At 43.7% G+C, this 20,860-nt stretch overlaps 1 protein-coding gene across 2 annotated transcripts in view; it reads right to left on the reverse strand.

Moving 5' to 3' along the window:
* The window catches only part of cpne4b (copine IVb), a 374,751-nt gene that overhangs the window by 248,920 nt on the left and 104,971 nt on the right, over nucleotides 1–20,860 (reverse strand). The window lies entirely within an intron of this gene.

Raw genomic sequence — 20,860 nt, forward strand, 5'->3', positions numbered from 1 at the left:
TGGCAATTGGATAAGTACATGGATGGGTGCTTAAGCTAGGACAAATGTTCAGCACAACATCGTGGGCCTGTTCTGTGCTGTATTGTTCTATGTTCTATGTTCTATGTTTACACTGCTCCAGCCATCACTCCCCATTTTAATAATACTGCATCAGGCATCATTCCCCATTTTAATAATATTGCATCAGCCATCACTCCCCATTTTAGTTACACTGTTCCAGCCATCACTCCCCATTTTAATAACTCTGCTCCAGCCATCACTCCCCATTTAAATAACACTGCTCCAGCCATCACTCCCCATTTAAATAACACTGCTCCAACCATCACTCCCTATTTTAATAACACGGTTTCAGCCATCACTCCCCATTTTAATAACACTGTTTCAGCCATCACTCTCCATTTTAGTTACACTGCTCCAGCCATCACTCCCCATTTTAATAACACTGCTCAAGCCATCTCTCCCCATTTTAATAACACTCTTTCAGCCATCTCTCCCCATTTTAATAACACTCTTTCAGCCATCACTCCCCATTTTAATAACACTGCCTCATCCATCACTCCCCATTTTAATAACTCTGATTCAGCCATCACTCCCCATTTTAATAACACTGCTCAAGCCATCTCTCCCCATTTTAATAACACTCTTTCAGCCATCTCTCCCCATTTTAATAACACTGCCTCATCCATCACTCCCCATTTTAATAACTCTGCTCCAGCCATCTCTCCCCATTTTAATAACACTGCCTCAAACATCACTCCCCATTTTAGTTACACTGTTTCAGCCATCACTCCCCATTTTAATAACACTGTTTCAGCTATCACTCCCTATTTTAATTACACTGCCTCAGCCATTACTCCCCATTTTAATAACACTGTTTCAGCCATCACTCCCCATTTTAATAGCACTGCTCCAGCCATCACTCCCCATTTTAATAATACTGCTCCAGCCATCACTCCCCATTTTAGTAACACTGCCTCAGCCATTACTCCCCATTTTAGTAACACTGCCTCAGCCATTACTCCCTATTTTAATCACTCTGTTTCAGCCATCACTCCCCATTTTATTAGCACTGCTCCAGCCATCACTCCCCATTTTAATCACTCTGTTTCAGCCATCACTCCCCATTTTAATAACACTCTTTCAGCCATCACTCCCTATTTTAATAACCCTCTTTCAGCCATCACTCCCCATTTTAATAACACTGCCTCAGCTATTACTCCCCATTTTAATCACTCTGTTTCAGCCATCACTCCCCATTTTAATAACACTCTTTCAGCCATCACTCCCTATTTTCATAATACTGCTCCAGCCATCACTCCCCATTTTAATAACACTGCCTCAGCTATTACTCTCCATTTTAATCACTCTGTTTCAGCCATCACTCCCCATTTTAATAACACTGTTTCAGCCATCACTCCCTATTTTAATAACCCTCTTTCAGCCATCACTCCCCATTTTAATAACACTGCCTCAGCTATTACTCCCCATTTTAATCACTCTGTTTCAGCCATCACTCCCCATTTTAATAACACTGCCTCAGCTATTACTCCCCATTTTAATCACTCTGTTTCAGCCATCACTCCCCATTTTAATAACACTGTTTCAGCCATCACTCCCTATTTTAATAATACTGCTCCAGCCATCACTCCCCATTTTAATAACACTGCCTCAGCTATTACTCTCCATTTTAATCACTCTGTTTCAGCCATCACTCCCCATTTTAATAACACTGTTTCAGCCATCAATCCCCTTTTTAATAATACTGCTCCAGCCATCACTGGAGCAGGAGAATCGACTTTTCGGGCATGAGCCCTTCTTCAGGAATGAGGAAAGAGTGTCCAGCAGGCTAAGATAAAAGGTAGGGAGGAGGGACTTGGGGGGAGGGGCGTTGGGAATGCGATAGGTGGAAGGAGGTTAAGGTGAGGGTGATAGGACGGAGTGGGGGTGGGGATGGAGAGGTCAGGAAGAAGATTGCAGGTTAGGAAGGTGGTGCTGAGTTCGAGGGTTGGGACTGAGACAAGATGGGGGGAGGGGAAATGAGGAAACTGGAGAAATCTGAGTTCATCCCTTGTGGTTGGAGGGTTCCTAAGCGGAAGATGAGGCACTCTTCCTCCAGCCGTCATGTTGCTATGGTCTGGCGATGGAGGAGTCCAAGGACCTGCATGTCCTTGCTGGAGTGGGAGGGGGAGTTGAAGTGTTGAGCCATGAGGTGGTTGGGTTGGTTGGTCCGTGTGTCCCAGAGGTGTTCTCTGAAACGTTCCGCAAGTAGGCGGCCTGTCTCCCCAATATAGAGGAGGCCACATTGGGTGCAGTCGATGCAGTAAATGATGTGTGTGGAGGTGCAGGTGAATTTGAGGTGGATATGGATGGGGAGACAGGTATCAGGTATCACTCCCTAATTAATAACACTGTACCAGCCATCACTCCCCATTTTAATAACACTGTACCAGCCATCTCTCCCCATTTTAATAACACTGATCCAGCCATCACTCCCCATTTTAATAACACTGTACCAGCCATCTCTCCCCATTTTCATAACACTGTTTCAGCCATCACTCCCCATTTTAATAATACTGTTCCAGCCATCACTCCCCATTTTAATAGCACTGTTTCAGCCATCACTCCCCATTTTAATAATACTGTTCCAGCCATCACTCCCCATTTTAATAACACTGTACCAGCCATCTCTCCCCATTTTAATAACACTGCTCCAGCCATCACTCCTCATTTTAATAATACTGTTCCAGCCATCACTCCCCATTTTAATAATACTGTTCCAGCCATCACTCCCCATTTTAATAACACTGTACCAGCCATCACTCCCCATTTTAGTAACACTGATCCAGCCATCACTCCCCATTTTAATAACACTGTACCAGCCATCACTCCCCATTTTAATAGCACTGTTTCAGCCATCACTCCCCATTTTAATAATACTGTTCCAGCCATCACTCCCCATTTTAATAACACTGTACCAGCCATCTCTCCCCATTTTAATAACACTGATCCAGCCATCACTCCCCATTTTAATAACACTGTACCAGCCATCTCTCCCCATTTTCATAAAACTGTTTCAGCCATCACTCCCCATTTTAATAATACTGTTCCAGCCATCACTCTCCATTTTAATAACAATGTACCAGCCATCTCTCCCCATTTTAATAACACTGATCCAGCCATCACTCTCCATTTTAATAACAATGTACCAGCCATCTCTCCCCATTTTAATAACACTGATCCAGCCATCACTCTCCATTTTAATAACAATGTACCAGCCATCTCTCCCCATTTTAATAACACTGATCCAGCCATCTCTCCCCATTTAATAACACTGATCCAGCCATCTCTCCCCATTTTAATAACACTGATCCAGCCATCTCTCCCCATTTAATAACACTGATCCAGCCATTGCTCCCGATTTTAATAACATTGCATCATCCATCACTTCCCATTTTAAATCCGTACGTCTGGATTGCACATGTACGTGGCCCTCATGAGGAGACTAAAGGAGGGGTTAGATAACTTCTCAATCAATGGTCTGTCTATCGTGCCTGCATACAAGATCTAATTAACCTTGCTGTGTAAAATGAAGCAATACAAGTTCATTCCCCGAAGGCATCTTTTTAGTGAGCTAATATGCAGACAATTCTAGAGAGAAAGGTTATGTGTCTCTCCATCAATAACTAGAGTTATAATAACCTGAGAGCCTCACACAAGTCTCCAACATATCTTGTCGCTCAAATATAAAGGTCAGGTTTACAAACTTGATGCTTTCAGAGTTGATCAACACATTATTCCATTATCTTGGGTTCACTGACCCAAATGGGCATTACAGCCTCCTGGTGTGACCAGAGGACCCTCTCCACTCAGGCTGTCCTCCTGTCCTGTGTAGAATTTTGAGGGCTGTTTAGTGATTGGTTGCGAGGAGGGAGGTTCAGGTGAGTCTAATCATTGGTGAAGAACTTCTTGATGCCTGCCAATTGACGAGAGTTTCACTTTGCCATTCAGAATGCGCATCTCTGCGCTCCATGGGGTTGGTTGGTTCAGCTGGCTGGAAACAAAAGCAGAAAGTGCTGGAAAAGCTCAGCAGGTCTGGCGGCATCTGTGGAGAGAAATCAAAATTAATGTTTCAGATTGAATGATTTCTCTGTACAGATGCTGCCAGACTTGCTGAGCTTTCCCAGCAATTCCTGCTTTTGTTTCTGAATTACAACATCTGCAGTTCTTTTAGATTTCAGTTGGCTGGACGGCTTGTTTGTGATGCAGAGTGATGCCAATGGCATGGGTTCAAAATGGCGTGAGTCCAATTCCCACACCAGGTGACCATGCAGGATTCTCCTTCTCAATCTCTCCCCTTCACCTGAGGGTTAAACCACCACCAGTTATCTCTCTGCTGAGAGAACAGCCCAATGATCTGGGAGGATTATAGTGATTTCACCCTTCATTTACAGTCTGTAGGACTTTGGACTGATGCCAAGGATAGAATGACACTGGTGTGTTTTCATGCTGAGCTAACCATGTGGACGATCAATCTCCATTCTGCTTCCTCCCCATGTCACTGACCATATTAAGGCCACGAAAAAGTAAACAAACCCCTCTGCGGACTTTTTGACTTAACAATATTTACTTGAAATGGCCACCTCCTGACCTCTCAAAGTCTAGCCACCATTGAATACTCCCCACTTGTCTGAGTGCGGCTCCAACAACATTCAAGAAGCTTGACACCATCAGGACAAAGCAGTCCACTTGATTGGTACCACATCCACAAACATCCACTCCCTCTACCATCGGCGCTCTGTAGCAGCAGTCTTTGCTGTCTACATGATGCACTGCAGAAATTCACCAAAGATCCTCAGGCAGCACCTTTCAAACCCACAACCACTTCCATCCAGAAGGACAAGGGCAGCAGATACGTGGGAACCCCAACACTCTGCAAGTTCCCCTCTGAGCCACTCACCATCCTGACTTGGAAAATACATCACCATTGGCTGAATCAAAATCCTGGAATTCTCTCCCTAACAACATTGTAGACGTAACCAGACCAAATGCACTGAAGCAGTTCAAGAAGGCAAATCATCTCAAGTGCAACTTGAAATGAGCAATAAATACTGGCCCAGCCATTGACGCCCACATCACATGGAAGAATAAATGATAAAATACTCTATCAATAGGTTGGAAAATCCAGTTGGAGAGGTTGCCCACTGCTAACCCCCAAGTAGGTTCTGGATGTGGAACTGACATTTGGAAGACAGTGAGGACTGCAGATGCTGGAGATCAGAGTTGAGAGTGTGTTGCTGGAAAAGCACAGCAGGTCAGGTTTCAGGCCAAAGCTTTTCCTGACGAAGGGCTCCTTCCCGAAACATTGATTTTCCTGCTCCTTGGATGCTGCCTGACCTGCTGAGATTTTTCAGCAACACACTGACATGTTGGGGTCAGTAATATCCTTAGTTAGAAATGTCGGTAGAATATTGATTTGCAGTGGGTCATAGAATCCCCACAGGAAGCAGACCATTCGACTCATCGAGGTAACGCTGACCCTCCAAAGAGGGTCAGCATCACCTCGATGAGTCGAATGGTCTACATCCACCCCAATGTCACCCTGCATTCCCCATGGCTAACCCACCTAGCCTGCACATCCCTGGAGGGTTTAGCATTGGCAATCCACCATAACCTGCACTTGGGAAGGAATCCAGAGCAAACTCATGCAGACACGGGGAGAATATAAAAACTCCACACAGACAGTTGCCCAAAGCAGGAATCGAGCCTGTGTCCCTGGCACTGTGAGGCAGCAGTGCTAACCACTGAGCCACCGTGTTGCCCCTGGGCCCAGTAGTAATGAGAATTGGAGGTGGTGTGGGAACCTGAATTGAAACTTCATTACCAAAATCAAACTTACTCTTACAGAGGCTGTGCAGAAGTGGATTCAGTGGCAGCTAATCGTTTAAAAACGACTGCAAGAAACTTTGATGATTCTACATGAAAATTCATTAATTAATGATTAAGAGTCAAAGGGCTTGTTTTTCAGAATAAGACACAGTCTTCTTCTTTATCTGAAGGGTTGAGAACTGGTGCAAGTCCCACCTGAATAGTGATGTATGAGGAGCTCTCAAATTCCCCAGGTCATGTTACTTGCATTGTTATCTACAGATCTAACTGCAGACAGAGGCAAGTGCTGACAGCAGCAAATTCCTCATCGGTGAAATTTCAAGGAATGGGAGAAATTAAAGCTGGAGTGTCATAAAAATCTGAAAGCCTTTAAAATGGTCCTAAAGTTCTTCAACCCATTCATGGTTCTGCTAGGGCCATCAGCCCATTAATCATGGCTGATAGGTCTCTTAACGCCTTTTCCCCATAACCTTTAATTCCGTCACCCATCAAGAACTGATCTATCTCTGTCTTGAAGGCACTCAATGACTTGGCTTCCCAGCCTTCTGCAGCAATGAGTTCCGTGGAGTCACCACCCTCTGGCTGAAGTTATTGCCCCTAATCTCAGTTCTGAACGGTTGTCCCCTCACTCTGAGATTGTGCACTCAGTTCCTGGTCTCTCCTACTAATGGAGACATCCACTCTATCCAGGACTCTTAGTATTCGACCTTTTGTGAGAAGTAATTGCTCCTTATCACCTTTGATCCTGCTACCCTTCATCCTAAAACTATGACTTCTCATTCCAGATTGCTCCACATGAGAAAACATCTCCTCTCCTTCTACCCTGTCAATCTCCTTCAGCATCTTATATGGCTCAATGAGACCTCCACTCATTCTTCTAAACTTCAGAGACTACACGCCTGATCAATTGCTGTTCTCAAGACAAACCCCTCATCTCTGGGTGACCACCTCACCATGAATATGTCTTCGTGTCTCTGTGTATGTTCTGAAGCTTGAACCGTGCTGCACTGTAGAAACACGGGAAAGGAATTGACTCCGTTTCCCAGCAGCCCGGCATTCCCAAGTGTATTTCAGTGGAACCACTCCTGCACCAAAAATATCCAGGAGTAAAAGCTGTCCAGTGCATCCTTGACTATGATGATAGTGTAAATGAGAAAAAGTCTGGAGATTTTAAATTCTGCCCCCACTACCTTCAGTCACACCCTGGATTACAGGCAACTCTGCAGGACACTGGCAAGACTGCACCTGGAGTACTGGGGTTCAGCTTTGGTCTCAAACAAAAGTAAAATAATACAAATGCCAGAAATCCAAAATAAAAACAGAAAGTGCTGGATAAATCCATCTGCATCATCTCTTTTTTGATGTTATTTTTATGGGATTGATCAATTGATTGTTGCCATGTGTATCAAAATGGAGTGAAAAGTGTTGCTTTGCATGTTATACAGGCAAATTGTACCATACAAGGTGCATCAGGATAGCAGAACAGAGTGGGGAATACAGTGTTACAGCCGCAGAGAAGGTGCAGAGAGAGATATCAACATTAACATTTGAAAGGTATTGGTATTGTTGCCTGGCCAGTATTTATTGCCCAACCCTAATTGCCCCTTGATCTGAACGGATTGCTAGGGCCATTTCAGAGTGCAGCCATGAGTCAACCACATTACTGTGGATCTGGAGTCACATATAGGGGAGGTGATGGCCTAGTGGTATTATCGCTAGGCTATTAACGCAGAGATGAGAGTGTGGTGCTGCAAAAGCACAGCAGGTCAGGCAGCATCCGAGGAGCGGGAAAATCAATGTTTTGAGCCGGAGCCCTTCATCAGGGATCCTCGGATGCTGCCTGACCTGCTGCGCTTTTCCAGCAACACACTCTAAATTCTGATCTCCAGCATCTGCAGACCCCACTGCTTCCTATTAACGCAGAGATCCTGGTAATGCCCCAATGACCATGGGTCCATAACCCTGCTGTGACAGATGGTGGAATTTGAATTCAATAACTACCTAGCGTTGGGAGTTTAATGATGATCACAAAATTACTGCCAATTGCCATCAGCTTCACTAATGTCCTGTACGGAAGGAAATTGCCATCTTTACCCATTCTGGCCTACATGTGCCTCTAGACCCACAAGCATATGGCTGGCACTTATCTGCCCCCCCCGGGCAATTAAAGAATGGGCAATGAATGCTAGCCTAGCCAGAGACACCCCCATCCCATGATTTAATTTTTAAATAAGGCCAGTCCAGGAAAGGATGGCAAGTCTCCTTCCTTAAAAGGCACCAGTAAATCCAATTACTTTTCACAATAATCAGCAGCGGCTACACAGTCACCGTGACACTAGCTTTTAATTCTATATTTTTATTGAATTCAAATTTCACTACCTGGCATGATGGGATTCGAACCTGGATCCCCAGTCTGGAGAGAGAGCGAGAAAGAGAGAGAGAGTGAGAGAGAGAGTGAGAAAGAGTGAGTGAGAGACAGAGAGAAAGAAAGAAAGAAAGAAAGAAAGAAAGAAAGAAAGAAAGAAAGAAAGAGAGTCAGAGTTATCATTTTGAGTCCAATCATTCTTCTTTGGAACTGCTCTGAACTTTAACTCTGTTTCTGACTCCACTGATCCTGTCTGACCTGTTGAGTTTCTCCAGCACTTCCGTGTGGGTTATAGTTTTGGGCTCCTTCCTTCACGACTTCGGCTGCAGCTCAGAGAAGGTCCTCTTGGGGCTGAATCCTGGGATTGCAAAGTGCTTCCTTGAGAGGAAAGGTTTAAGATCCTCAGGCAGCACCTTCCAAACCCAAGACTACTTCCATCTCGATGAAAAGGGTAGCAGATACATGGCAACACCACCTCCTGCAGGTTCCCCTCTGAGCCTCTCACCATCCTGACTTGGAAACATATCGCCGTTCCTTCACTGTCACTGTGTCAAATTCCTGAAATTCCATCCCTAAGGATATTGTGGGTCCACCCACAGCATGTAGATCTTGCTTTGTGCCCCCCCCCCCCCCCCCCCTGTGCAGCTGTAACCCTGTATACCTCTCTCTACCTAAACACCCTATGATCGGTACATCCTTGTTTGCTATGACCTGCCTGTATTGCTCACAAAATAAAACTTTTCAGTGTACTTCAGTCCACGTGTCAGCAATAAATCATATTAAATTGACAAATCCTCTTTTTCAAGGCCCCTCAGAATGATCTGGGTCTCTTAAAATCCTCTCACTCATTCTTTTATATTCCTATCCATATAGAGGTAAAGGTACCTTAGTCTTACCAAACCATAGCGCTGCTCTCATTGGAGTGAGATGACTTTGGTGGTGGTTTTTATCTGAGGGCCACCACACCTCAGTTGAACAGGAGAATCCTTTATAGCAACATCAGTCAGTTTGGGAATTGAACCCATGTTGGTTGTGTTACTCAAGGGGAAACTAGGGATGGACAGCAAATGCTGACCCAGCCCAGGGATGCCCATGTCTCACAAGTGATTAAAACAAAAGCTCATTTGGCTGTGCTGCAAGTCTCTAATGCAGAGTAACACAACCAACATGGGTTCAATTCCCAAACTGACTGATGTTACTATAAAGGATTCTCCTGCTCAACCCGTCCTCACACTGAGGTGTGGTGGCCCTCAGATAAAAACCACCACCAAAATTATCTCTCTCCAATGAGAGCAGCGCTATGGTTTGGTAAGATTATGGTACCTTTTCCTTTATATGGAGAGGAATATAAAAGAATGAGTGAGGGGATTTTAATGAGACCCAGTTCATTCTGAGGGGTCTTGAAAAAGAGGATTTGTCAATTTGATATGATTTATTGCCGACACGTGGACTGAAGCACATGAAAAGTTTTTTTTTGCAAGCAGTACAGGCAGGTCATAGCAAACAAGGATGTACCGATCATAGGGTGTTTAGGTAGAGAGAGGTATACAGGGTTACAGCTGCACAGGAAGGGGCACAAAGCAAGATCTACATTAGATTTAATGCTATAAAGGACTATGCAGCAGTCTAATAACAGCGGGGAAGAAGCTGTCCCTGAACCTGTTGGTGGGTGTCTTCAAGCTTCTGTCTCTTCTGCCTGACAGAGGAAGTTGTAGGAGAGTATTACCGGAGTAGGAGGGGTCTTTGATGATGTTGGCTGCCTTTCTGGGGCAATGGGAAGTGTAAATGGAGTCCACGGATGGGAGGTTGGGCTCCATGATGGCCTGGGCTGTGCACACCACTTTCCGTAGTTTCTCATGGTCCTGGGCAGAGCAGTTGCCGTACCAGGCCGTTATGCACCCAGATAGAATGTGTCTGTAAAAGTTGATGAGGTTCCTTATGGACATGCCGTATTTCCTTAGCCTCCTGAGGATGAAGAAGCGTTGTTGTGCTGTCTTGACTGTTGTATAGGAGAGATCCAGGACAGATTGTTGGTTATTGTCACTCCGAGGAACTTGATGCTCTCGACCCTGTGCACCTCAGCTCCGTTGATGTAGATAGGGGCGTATCCTCCTCCTTTCTTCCTGATGTCAATGATCAGTTTTTTTTTTGTTTTGCTGACACTGAGAGAGAGATCATTAGCATTGCACCATGACACCAAGCTCTCTATCTCCTTCCTGTATTCTAAATCTTTGTTGTTTGATAACCCACCTACAATGGTGGCGTCATTAGCTAACTTGTAGATGGCATTCAGACGAAATTTGGCCACACAGTTGTGGGTATACAGGGAATACAGTAAGGACTGAGAACGCATCCTTTTGGGGGCTCCGGTGTTGAGGGTTAACGTGGAGGAAGTGCAGTTGTCCATCTTCACTGATTGCGGTCTATGGGTCGGGAAGCTGAGGATCCAGTTGCAGAGGGCAGAGCCGAGGCCTAGGTCTCAGACTTTTGGGATCAGTCTGGAGGGGATGCTTATAGGATGCTTTCTTCCTTGGCAGAGTCTCGAACTGGGGGGGGGGGGGGTGCCGATTCGAGAAAAGGGGGTGACCCATTCAAGATGGAGTTTCTTCTCTTAGAGAGGCCACTGGACTTTGGAATTCTTTTCCCCGTACAGCAGCAGGGATGGGATACATTCAAGACTGAGACAGACAGATTTTGAAGCAAATAGAGAGTTGAGGGATATGGGGAATGGGCAGGAATCTGGAGTTAAAGCCACAACCACATCAGCCCTGAAATACGCAGCTGACTTGAGAATCCTGCTCCTGTTACTCATTTTTCAATTTCTTACAAATTTTATCTGCAGATGTTCAACAGAAGCAAAATGGGTCAACTGAACATCTTACAGCTGTGAGTAATTGAGGTGAGCAGCTGATATTTATCTTTGTCTGGATAGTCAAAGCCAATTTAATTCTCTTGAAACTTCTATGTTCAGCGTAAAATGCTGGAGAGAGAGAGAGAGAGAGAGAGAGACTGTTTCACTTCCAACACCTTTGGTCAACATTAAACATCTTAATTCAGGTACAGCCATGGGATTAAAACAATTTGCGCATTCTTAGCAACATACCTCAACTTCCAACCTAGCAAAAGAACCTCGGCTGTACCCATAGAGTCTTCAGCACCAGTCAGATGTCTCAGAGTAACGTTTACAATGCAGTTCCCCAGGGTTTGATACAAATGTTCATGTGACACAGTCCTGGCAGTGTTTTGACGCAAATAGTTCAAAAAATAGGAAGCGATTAATCATTATTATTGGGCATTTTTCTAAGTGAGCGATGAACAGAAAGGTTTGGAACTCAGCAGCACAGAATGAGGCCATTCATACCAGGGTACTTGTGCTGCCTCCTGGAGAATCCATCCCTGCTTTATCCCAGCTTTTTGTCTGTGTCCCTGTTAGTTCATCATCTTCACCTAATCGTCCGACTCCCTTTCAAAGCTGTTTATGGATTCAACTTGCACCTACTTCCCAGGTTGGTCCTTCCCAGTCTCCACAAGTCTCCGAGTGGAAAGGGGTCTACTCATCTCCCCTCTCCATCGTTTTGTCAATCGTTTGGAAACCATTGTCTCTGCTTACAAACGCAGTCCCCAGAGGGAATGGTCTTTTTCTCTGTCTACTCTTACCAAAACCCATTCCTTCTCAGGTCACCTTTTCGCCTCTCAACTTTCTCCTTATCACAAGGAACAGTCCCAGCTCTGCTCTATTCTGTATCTCTGAATGATGCAAAGATGAGACGAGTTTCTTTGGTGTGTGACAGGTTGATTAACAAGGATTTTAAAATATTTCTGCAGTCACAAAATATCTGTACATCCTTACCCCTCTGTTCTCCCTGTGTCTGTTTACTTCTCTGTGAGTCAACACCCAGGCATAATCAACCAAATATAGTGACTCTCACTTTACCAGTCTCACATAATCAAACACTGAACAACTGAACACCACTACACATTTTCAGCTTCTCTTCCTAACTGATGATTCAAACCCTGGTGAAGTTCCTTTGTATCTGTTTATAAACCATCAAACCCATAAGCACTTTCAGCAGATACTGTACATGGGAACAGCACCCCATGCAAGTTCCCCTCCAAGCCACTCCTATCCTGACTTGGAAATATATCGCCATTCCTTCGCGGGGTAAAAATCCTGGAATTTCCTCCTTAACAGCACTATGGGTGTGTCCCTTCATCAAATGGATTGCAGTAATTCAAGAAGGCAGTTCACCATCACCTTGTCCAGTGCAGCGAGGCACAATGAATACTGCACCAGATCGCCACGTTCCAGAGGTGAGTAAAAATACATTGAGCTGATCATAAACGTTATCGTGAGATTTTGCTTCCACATACCTATTAAACCTACTAAGAATCAGGCACTGTTTTGTACTTTTCATGAAAACTGGATGGACTCATGAAATAAGATTTTTCGAAAAAGCAAGTTAATGATCTGGGAAAATTCTATTTTAATATAAACAGAGATTGACTCTAGACATTTTGAAAGAAATTGTAGCTCGGGTTGTGGATGAGGTGGTATATTCATTCACTGAGCTGGTGTGTTTTTCTGCAAACATTTCGTCGCCTCACTCAGTGACGTCATCAGTACGTCTTTGATAAGGTGTGGGTGTTCCGTCCTGCCTGGTATTTATACCTCTCTGTTTGTTGGTACTTCTAGTTCTGTATCTGCGTGGTTTGTATATGGGGGTTGAGAACATAGAACATTACAGCACAGTACTGGCCCTTCAGCCCTCAATGTTGTGCTGACCTGTGGAAGCAATCTGAAGCCCATCCAACCTACACTATTCCATTTTCAGCCATATGCCTATCCAATGACCATTTAAATGCCTGTAAAGTTGGTGAGTCTACTACTGTTGCAGGTAGTGTGCTCCATGCCCCTACTACTCTGAGTAAAGAACCTACCTCTGACATCTGCCCTATCACCCCTCAACTTAATGCTATGTCACCATGTGCTAGCCATCACCATCTGAGGAAAAAGGCTCTTACTGTCCAATCCTCTGATTATCTTATATGTCTCAATTAAGTCACATCTCAACCTTCTTCTCTCTAATGAAAACAGCCTCAAGTTCCTCAGTCTTTCCTCATAAGATCTTCCTTCCATACCAGGCAACATCTGAGTTAATCTCCTCTAAATCCTTTCCAAAGCTTCCACATCCTTCCTATAATGCGGTGACCAGAACTGTATGCAATACTCCAAGTGTAGCCTCACCAGAATTTTGTACAGCTGCAGCATGGCCTCATGGTTCCAAAACTCAATCCCTTTACTAATAAAAGCTAACACAGCATATGCCTTCTTAACAATCCTATCAACCTGGTTGGCAACTTTCAAGGATCTATGTGACTGAACACCGAGACCTCTCTGCTCATCTACACTACCAAGAGTCTTAACCATTAGCCCAGTACTCTGTATTCCTGTTACTCATTTCAAAGTGAATCACCTCACACTTTTCCACATTAAACTCCATTTGCTACCTCCCAGCCCAGCTCTGCAGCTTATCTATGACCCTCTGTAACCTGCAACATCCTTTGTCACTATCCACAACTCTACCAACCTTAGTGTCATCCGCAAATTTACTAAACATCCTTCCATGCCCACATCCAGGTCATTTATAAAAATGGCAAACAACAGTGGACCCAAACCAGATCCTTGCGGTACCCCACTAGTAACTGAACTCCAGGATGAATATTCCCATCAACCACCACCCTCTGTCTTCTTTCAGCTAGCCAATTTCTGATCCAAACCGTTAAATTACCTTCAATCCCATGCCTCTGTATTTTGTACAATACCCTACTGTGGGGAACCTTATTCAACGCCTTGCTGAAATCCATATACACCACATCAACTTTACCCTCATCCACCTGTTTGGTCACCTTCTCAAAGAACTCAATAAGGTTTGTGAGGCACGACCTACCCTTCATAAAACCATGTTGACTATCCCTAATCAATTTATTCCTCTCTGGACAATTATAAATCTTATCTCTTCTAACTCTTTCCAACACTTTACCCCAACTGAAGTAAGGCTCACAGGTCTATAATTTCCAGGATTGTCTCTACTCCCCTTCTTGGACAAGGGACCCACATTCGCTATCTAGTTCAATGTTTCTATTGATTGAGTTTGGGTTGGAGTGCCAGGCTTCAAGGATTAATCTGGCATACCTCTGTTTAGCCTGTGCTAGAATGGTTACATCATCCCAGTTGAATCTGTGTCCTTTGTTGTCTGGGTGGTTGGAAATGAGTGTGTACTGGTCGTGTCTGGTGGTGGTGAGTTGATGTTCATGCGCTCGTATAGTCAGTTTTCTTCCTGTTTGTCCTGTGCAGTGTTTTTCACAGTCCTTGCAGGGTATCATTGTCACGTATATTGGCTCAACTCCGCATAACAAAAGTGAGTCCCATCATAATTGAATAGAGTGGGGGGATCCAAGATGGTGGCGACCCAGCAAGTCTGAGTCTATAGTGCTCCTCCCAAGACTTGGGCAAAATGGGTCACCCACCCCCAACACATTCACCAAATCATTTAAAATAACTGTTTAATTTAATTAGTTGCTCAGTGTTGAATTTAAACAATTTAATCTTCAGCAAAAATGACTAAAGGGAAGGGAGCCCACAGCTCTCGGCAGGTAGGAACCCCTCCCCCACCCTCTCCAGCTGCAGCAGAGGCGTCCGCAGCCGCCCCGGGGGACTTGCCTCCGGTGGCGAGCCTCGTGGAGATGATCTCTAAACTCGGTGCGAAGATCGACGCTTTCATTGAAGAATCCCGAGGTCGATGGGACTCACTCTCGGCCACGCTACAGGGGCACGACCGAGACATTAAGGAGGTCGGGCGCCGAGTCGGAGGGGCGGAGCTAAAGGCCTCGACCTCCGAAACTACAGCACAATCGGCTGTGGATCGGGTCCGGACTCTCGAACAGCGAGTCCGGACCTTAGAGAATCATATTGATGACCTCAATAATCGAGGTTGTCGAAAAAATATTTGTTTGCTGGGCCTTCCCGAACGGGAAGAGGAAGGCCAGCTTACAGCGTTTCTCGAGCAGTGGCTGCCACAGCTTTTAAATCTGGAAGCTGGATCAGGCCAGGTAAGGGTGGAATGGGCCTACCGGGTTGCAATACGCGGGCCCGGCTCGAACCAGCGCCCTCACCCGGTCCTGTTCCGGCTGCAGAGCTATAAGGAGAGGCAGATAGAAGCCTCTAGAAATCTTGGAAAAGATTCCCAAGCCATGATCTATAAAGGATCCAAGATCATGTTATTCTAGAACTTTTCCCCAGCTCTGGTCCGAAAGAGGAAGGCATTCGATGAGGCGAAGAAGTGTTTAAGGGACTTAAATATTCAATACTCCTTACGCTACCCAGCGACGCTACACTTTAACCATGAAGGATCCGTGTATAACTTCGGATCACCAGAAAAGGCTAAGGAATTTTTGGACTCTCTTAGCTAAATTGTAAGAGACAACGGATGTTGGTTTGCCTTTCCCCCACTCCGGTTTATATTCCCCCACCTTTTTCTTTTTTCTTACCTTACTGTTTAATATTATCTTGGGGGGTGGGAAGAGGGATTTATTTATTTCTTCTCTATTTAACTATGTATGGATGTGTGTATGTATATATATATATATGTGTGTGTATATATATGTGTATATATAAAGCCGGGGGGGGTTAGTTACCTTATTCTATTTTACCTCTATCTCTAGGAGCGGGGTTGTTTTTCCCTTGCTATTTTGTATTATTATATTTAATTATTATTTGCTGAGGTTGTAATTTTATAGTTATATATGTTTATACATGGTATTAACATTACCAAATATATCCAGGTGTGGGTGGGGCGGGGTGGGGGTAGGGTGCTCACAGTTAACTCTAGCTTTGTATTATATCTGAATTCTCCTCATCCTATTGAGGAGCACCTGGGTCAAGGGTGGGGCATTGGTTGGGAGATGATACGATGGACCTTTGGAAAGGAAGTGACACCCCCTGGGAACAAAGGGGAAAATCTCCATTTAAATACGTTTTATACGTTTTATTTTTTTTATTATTATTTAGAAATAGTTTTTTATTATACTGTTGTGAGTGTATTAGAGAGCCTTTATTTTTGTGAATTTTCTATGCTCTATGCTCGGGATGTTTTGGATAGGGTTTCCCCTCCCGAGGGGTCTCGGATTTGCCCGGATGATTATGGTTGATCAGTCGGTTAAGTGGTGCACCTGGAATGTCAAGGGGAGTAATTCACCAGTCAAAAGGAAGAAAATATTATCAAATCTTAAGAAAGAAAGAGTTGATATAGCTCTCCTACAGGAGACACATCTGTTGGATAAAGAACACTTGAAATTACGACAGGGTGGATTTGATCAGGCCTTTTTTTCTTCTTTTAGCTCAAAAAGTAAGGGAGTTGTTATTCTTATTCGGAAGAATTTCCCTTTCAAAATCCTAAATCAGATAAAAGACGATATATTCTGATTAAAACCCTTATAAATGGAGAAGAATATGGGATTTTAAAATTGTACTGCCATCCAGCACACTCCTTTAAATTTATAACGGAAGCCTTCTCAAAATTGATGGCTCTTGGTGCCCGTCATACAATTATAGGGGGAGACTTTAATTGTATAATGGATCCAGAAATAGACAGGATTCCCAAGAGTACTGCAGGAGTATCTCCCAGATCTAGACAATTGGTGGATCTGAACAAAGAATTAGGACTAGTAGATGTATGGAGATGTCTTCATCCACAGGGCAGAGATTTTTCTTTTTACTCCAATCCACATAAATGCCATACCAGAATTGATATGTTTTTTTCCCCCTCAATTTTTTAAAATTCCATATCATCCTGTAAAATAGGTAGTATAGTAATTTCCGACCATGTTGCTGTATATATGGAAACCAAGGCGAGGAATAATGGGACATCCCCTCGGCATTGGCGTATGGACCCCTTCCTGATGAAAGACAGTAAATTTGTAATGTACTTTTCTCAAGAATTTAAAACTTTTTTAGAAATTAATTCAGGTAAGGCTAGCAACCCATCAATGATGTGGGAGATCATCAAAGCTTACGCACGAGGTTTGATCATCTCCTACTCAGCGACCCAGAAAAAATTAAAGCGTCTGCTCGAAGCTTGCTTAAAAGCGGCTGAAACAGCATACGCTGATAGACCTTCTATTATCAAATTACAAAGGATTACGGCCTTTAGGACAGCTCTGAACACCACGCTTACCCAAACGGCTAAGAGGGAAATATTATTTGCAAAACAAAGGTTATATGAATTTGGCGACAAACCGGGTAGATACTTAGCATTTCTTGCAAAGAAAGAAAAGGCCCCTCAAACTATCACGTCTATCAAGGAAAGTACAGGTATTTTGACTCATGAGCATAAAAAGATTTAGAAAATTTTATTCTGATTTATATAAATCGCAGGATTGTGAAGACAGGACTAGGAGGATGCAATCATTTTTTTAAAATTTGACCTTTCCGGGCCTAACTCCGGAACAGGTATTGGTCTTAAATGCTTCTCTAACAGTCCAAGCCTGCCATCAGGGAAAGATACTAGGAGTAGTATTTTCATTAGACGCGGAAAAGGCATTTGATAGGGTTGAATGGTCATATTCGTTTTACAGATTGGAAAGGTTTGGCATTGGAAAGGTGTTTACCAAATGGGTCTCAACATTGTATAGTGATCCCAAAGCAGTTGTGGTTACCAATGGATTAGGTTCGGATAGCTTCAGTGTGGGTAGGGGCTGCCGTCAGGGATGTCCTCTCTCGCCATTGTTATTTACGCTAATAATTGAGCCACTAGCAGAAGCTATACGGGCTGATCCTAATATAACGGCCCCGAGGATTGGTACAGGTAAACATAAAATTACCCTGTATGCAGATGATGTTCTTCTATTCCTCAGTAATCCTCTGATGTCCGTAACTCGCTTAATCCAAGTTATTAATACATTTAGTGCATTCTCAGACTATAAAATTAATTTCTCAAAATCAGAGGCTGTGCCAATGGGTGGCTTTGCTATGATACCCCACTTAGTGGATGGATCCCATTTTCCCTTTCGGTCGTCCCTGGAGGGTTTCTTATATTTAGGCATTTTTATTACCCCAGTACTTGGTCAGTTATACAAGGATAACTTTGTGCATTTACTGGAAAGGATAAGGCAGGACCTCCAGCGATGGGGAGACCTTCCAATTTCCTGGCTGGGTAGAATAGCACTAATTAAAATGAACGTCCTGCCCCGTCTCCAAGACCTTATGAGAATGCTTCCGATGATGCTTCCGAGGCTGGCACTACGTAAATTATATGGTTGGCTGGGTTCCTTCATCTGGAATCATAGACGGCCCCTCATTAAGCTGAAGAAGCTACAGCTTCCACAGGCAAGGGGAGGATTGGACTTCCCAGATGTTAGGAAATATCAGTTAAGTTCCTTATTAAGTTACATAGCTGATTGGGTCTTGTTTGATCCACAATCAATCTGGCTGGACATCGAGGCTTCTCAAGTAAAATGCCCACTTATTAACCTTTTATTTTCAGACAAGAGGAAAATCATCACGGATCACTGTAAAAACCCTATAATACTAAATACAATTAAAGCATGGAATATAATGCGGCAAAATGAGGGCAACTCACATAAAACATCCCCCTATGCGCCGATAGTGGGAGCATGGGGATTCCAACCGGGGTTTACAGACACTACTTTTAAACTCTGGAGATCCAGGGGTATCTCATGTCAAGGGGACCTATTTAAAGATGGGGCCTTGATGTCTTTTGAACAGCTGCGTCAGAAATTCAGATTACCTAATAAGGACCTCTATCGATACTTTCAAATTCGAGACTATATACAGAAGAAGACTACATTATTAGATAGTCTTTATAAATCAGATAGAGAATGTAGAGTACTACGACCAATGGGGGTATCCTCCATCAGTACTATTTATCATTTACGACATGATGAAGTATCGGGAGATATGGACAACCTGCTTAAAACATGGGATCAGGAATTGAGACTAGAAATCTCTATAGAAACATGGAATGACATTTGGGAAAACGCCAGAAGAATCACCATCTGTAACAGAACTCAGGCTATCCAGCTGAAGATACTTCATAGGGCCCATATAGCACCGGATCGATTGGCAAAATTTAAGGCAGGGGCATCTCCAATGTGTCCCAAATGTAAAATAGAGGTGGGCACTCTTGTACATTGTCTATGGACCTGTCATAAGATCCGTAGATACTGGACTAAAGTAGCAAGTGCCCTGACAGAAATTTTAGGAACGGAAATTAAAGTGGACCCCGTATCTCTCCTTTTGGGCTTTTCGAACTTATCCTCCCTGGACATGTACGGGAAGAGACTATTTTCTATTCTCTCTTTCTGTGCAAGGAAAAATATTTTGGTAAACTGGGTGACTGAGGGCCCTCCTGGACTTTCATATTGGCACAGATTAACTATAGAATGTATTCCCCTTGACTTCCTTACAAATATGGTGCACCGAAAGACCGAATTATTTTATAAAATATGGCAGCCCTTCTTGAATTATATGAATACAGATATTTCAGCTATCCTAACAAGGGCTTTTATTTAATTGAGATTACGAACCTGGCTTGTCCGGGGCCCCTTGGGAGAGGAAACCCACACGAATACGGAATTTGTTACATTTGATGTTAACACATTCCGAGCATGTATCTCACGACCCAATTTCTATGTTATCTGCTTGTTTTTTTTCTTTCTCTTATTTGAATAATGTAAGAGACTTAAATATACACTCTGGTTAGTTGTAGGTTAGATTAGTAGTTAGTTGAGTTTGGTTTATTTTTCTCGGTATTTTTCTTTTGTTAAATTTTGGTTATTATATATTTAAGATTTAATTGTATATCAATGTTTGTACTTGAGAGTTTTGTTTAGTTTTGTAAACTTGTAAAAATGTTAAATTTCTAATGAAAATATCTATAAATGAATAGAGTGATCAAATTCACCTCACAAAACCGTGAGACAAAGCACAGACAAGTATGTTGCAGGAGCAAAGTTTGCTTATTCAGTCACTATTAAACAGGAACCATAGAGATCACAGGAGGTGTATACTACAGAAGCAGGACATTCTTCCCATTGTCTTGACACTGGTTAGCCATCCCGTCTAATCCCACTGTTGTGCGATTGGTCAGTGTCCCCACAGCTCACAGGTTTCAAATTATTTCTCAATGTGGTGAAAACTTCTCCCTCTACCTTGTATTTGGGGAGTGGGACCCAGGCACAGGTGAGAGATGGTGGGAAAGGAGTCACGGGGAGAAGACAGTAGTCAACAGCAACAACATTATGGGACAGTCTCAGTGAGTCTCACTTCCCAACATCAGGTCCCTCAATCAGACACTGAGTGCCCTCTGTCACCTCCAGACACCCAGAAACAAATAAAGCAACATGGTGACCACTTCCCCAGCCACCAGGTTAATACCAGCAGCTACAAGAGGAGGCACTTCAGTGGGCGTTGATTGGCCAATAGAACTCATTGGCTAATTGGGGCTGGAAGGGTTTAATTGGAGTGGATCCCCATCAAAATCCTCCCTCCTGCCATCAAATCCACCAGATGGGGAGTCACATGATTCCACA

The sequence above is a fragment of the Chiloscyllium punctatum genome, chromosome 41 (assembly GCF_047496795.1).
Source record: "Chiloscyllium punctatum isolate Juve2018m chromosome 41, sChiPun1.3, whole genome shotgun sequence".
Classification (NCBI taxonomy): Eukaryota; Metazoa; Chordata; class Chondrichthyes; order Orectolobiformes; family Hemiscylliidae; genus Chiloscyllium; species Chiloscyllium punctatum.